This window comes from Lontra canadensis, unplaced genomic scaffold (genome assembly GCF_010015895.1).
Source record: "Lontra canadensis isolate GAN:19392208 unplaced genomic scaffold, GSC_riverotter_1.0 scaffold3510, whole genome shotgun sequence".
Taxonomy (NCBI): domain Eukaryota; kingdom Metazoa; phylum Chordata; class Mammalia; order Carnivora; family Mustelidae; genus Lontra; species Lontra canadensis.
Genome location: NW_022634494.1, coordinates 1 through 3529, shown reverse-complemented (window position 1 = coordinate 3529; position 3529 = coordinate 1). Strand labels below are relative to the sequence as shown.

The 3529-nt window shown below is 41.3% G+C and overlaps 1 long non-coding RNA gene across 1 annotated transcript; it reads right to left on the bottom strand.

Annotated features, from left to right (window-relative positions):
- LOC116863828 lies at positions 1-2306 on the bottom strand. The gene is made up of 3 exons (XR_004381860.1): positions 2214-2306; positions 622-726; positions 1-73 (listed from the first exon to the last, which is right to left on the bottom strand). It is a non-coding gene; the product is annotated as an uncharacterized LOC116863828 (long non-coding RNA).
- Between the last annotated feature and the right edge of the window lie 1223 nt (positions 2307-3529).

Below are 3529 nucleotides of genomic sequence, written 5' to 3'. Positions count from 1 at the left end.
GCAGGGGAATGGCGTCCACTTTAATGTCGAATTTCTTCGCTTTGCTCTTCTCCCAGTCATGCTTGTAGATATTCTGGACAGAAATTTCATCAAAAGAATTGTAAGAACTACAGCCGACACAGCTTCATCCAGTAAAATAAGAAATAGACTAAAAATTAGTATATGTAGACTTACTTCACCTACAAATAGTAAGTTTACCAAATGGTAATATAATTATTCATTAATCTGTCATCCAGCTTCCCACCTACCCCCATATAATACTAAACACCTTTTTAATATCCTGTGAGCTTTCAAAAGATTTTGCCACAATGATGTATAAAGGGCAGTGTAAAAAAAGAACCACTTGAAGAAGGTGAAATAGGACATTTATAGAAAAGATCTTGCAAAACTCTAGAGATTAGCTGAGGATTTCTGATGGTAAAAGAGACTGTGGAAAATGAAATAGTATGGCTAACTAAAAGCCTTCCCAGCATTTAGGCCTTAAAAGCTCCACTGATACTCTGGACACAATCGTCATAGCTGGTTAGTTACATAACTCCTAATGGGGTCTTTTTAAACACCCATGACATTTCCTATTTACATGGGCACATAATGATAGATTTCTGTGGCTTCGATACTTACATCACTTAAGTTATAGGCATTGACTTTGTGTTGGATAAACTGTGGAGCATCTCCTGGTACATTGCACTTGAACTTCTCACTTTCATGTTTTGCTTTGTAATTCAGCTGGAAAACAATAGAAGATAGCCAGTTTGTTGTCAGAATTTTCTCATGAGTATATAAGCGGCTAAGTTATTTCTATCCTTTTTAGAAACATGTCTCAAAGAGGCCATCTGTCCAAAGTCCAGTACAGGGCTTTGACCCTCACTCCCACCTTCGAGATCAGAGTGTAATCCAACTTGAGGTGTCATTTTGTAAATGCTATCATGGTGTATGTGCGGGGAAACTCGCAGTTGGATCTAAACTTTTAGGCTGTCCTTTCAGGACAGGAACACTCAAAATCTATTAAATTCTATGATCGGAGAAATGACAAAAATAGTTACAATGCTAAATAATTAAAATGCTAACACCGTTTAAAAGATACATACATTCTGCTTAATAAAAATGTAAAACATAGCACTTTAATTTACATTTTTTAAAAGGAGCCACAGGTGGAAGGAAGGGAGTATAATGAGAGAATGAGGCTGTTGAATTCTGGAGCAAAAGGCAAATACACAGGATTGAGTGTTGTGTACTAAGCACCTCCAAACCAGAGCCGTGTCCTATCACGACCAACAAGAAGAGTGTGTGGTGACCACACACTGCATACAGCACCCCATTCCTCTGCTGCTTGCCAAGTTCAGGTGTATCAGTGATGTTAGGGTTGGCTGTTCTTTCTTGAGGCATAAATTGTTAATAAGTTAGGAAAGTTGCATAATGAACTGATAGGGACTCCTGGGTTATACTGATAGGGATTCCTTCTTTACCAATTGCGAATGAGCTCACTGTGATAGTAAAGCACGTTTTAGAGTAGAATAGAACGTATTTTCCTTCCTGAGAAGGCTGTGCTACTCTTAGCTACATTAGCACCCTGCTACTCAAAGTGTGGTCGACCAACAGCAGCATCAGCATCACTGAGGAGCTGAGAATCTGTATTCTCTGGGTGAATCCCTGGGTGACGCGCATGAATGTGAATGTTCTAGAAGCAATGCTGCTCTTCCCCGATCTTTGCATGGCTGGGTTGTTCTGCGTCCTTGACCACTCAACTTGAAAGGTCAGCCTCTCACTTCAGTCTGTCTGAATTCTCTATCATCACCCTGTATTAGTTTTCTTCTCACTGCCTGATGTCTTTGTTTCTGTCTTCACTGGCAAACTAAAGAATGGGAAATACTTCCCTTGTTACCTACGCAAAGATACTCATTTTCTTTAAGGTGCCATAAAGTTTTAGTACGCATTATTTTGGGTATGTGACAGACCCTAATGGGCAAATTCTCCACTAAGAATTGGTGACTCACTGAAGAAATATTATTTATTTTTTATTATTGTCTAGCACCATTTTCCCTGAGGCTGCAATCCGATCTAGCAGCTTCCTTTGCATTGTAATGAACAAATCTTGAAAAATGACATTGTTGGGTAGATAGGTGAGCCCAAGAAGATTGAGCATGAAAATGACTGTATTTTAAATAAACACAGCATTCCAGGTCATCCACACTTGCACAAATCAAGGTACTTACATCGCTAAGCTGTTTCGTGTTGAGCTGGGCTTGCAGCAGCACAGGAGTATCAGTGACGGCTGTGAACTTGGTCTTATCTGGATGAACTTTGTATGTATGCTAGAAAAGACATTCTTTCATGAAATTTCATAATGTATCTTTATATTCTTGTTCATATACACACTAACTTATAAAAAGTCTCCAATTAAAAATAGAGTTTATTGGGGTGCCGGGTGGGTCAGTTGGTTAAGCATCTGCCTCCGGCTCAGATCATGATCCCAGAGTCCTGGGATTGAGACCCTTGTCGGGCTCCCTGCTCAGCAGGAGAGGCTGCTTCTCCCTCTCCCTCCGCTCCTCCCCCTGCTGGTTATCTCTCTCTTTCAAATAAATAAATAAAATCTAATTAAAAAATAGAGTTTATTTCCTGAACACTTGGTTGACACGTTCTCACTTTCTCTCTCTCAATCTCCGTCTCCTGACGCTGCCTCCAAACTGGTCTCCCTGATGCAATTCAGCAACCGGATCCATCTTCCTCCTGCTGAAAGCCTTGCAACGGCTCTCCATGGGACTGGTAGTCAACCTAAACTGTGCCTTGGCTGATGAGCCCTACCCTACAGAATCTCCGTCCTCCCTTCATCTCCTACCATGTCACCTCTTACCACTGTAACCCCCTTAGTACCCTTCAGCTCCCTCATATTTTCAATGCCTTAAGCGCCAAGTTTGTTCTCTCCTTAGGCCGTTCTTCCAGTTGCTCTCACCTCGATACTGCCGTGGCTGCACATTTCCGCCTTGGACCCTCCTTGGGCACCCAGTCTATGGTGCCCACCCAGTCTCCCTCTCCCTCATCATTCTAATTTATTTAATTCTATAACATCACTCCACGTGTGTTGTCTTATCATTGTCTGATACGTTTTTTCTTTCTGGGTTCTCTGTTTATTGTTTGTCTCTCCCTCGCAAATGCATGCTCCCCCAGAGGCAGCCCACCTTGTTCCCTCTTCTTCCCCAGCATCAAGGACAGAGTCTAACACAAGCTAGCTCCTCCCATGAATTCACTAAACAAATGAACACCTACCTCTCAGAAATTTCCCTATCTTGCCTTCCCTCCCCCAGACCAAGCCATGTATATATACTTACTACTGGAAGATAAATAAAGTCACAAATTCTTTTGTAACCAATAGGTTTGTTCACAGCAATTTTTATGCTCCCCAATTTCACCCAAAATTTAAAATTTAACATCTGCTAACCACTCGATATTAGTAGTTAAACTCCTGCTAAAATTACCACTAGATGGCACAAGAATCCCAAACCCCATTTCAAGAACTCAGGGCCCCTGACTC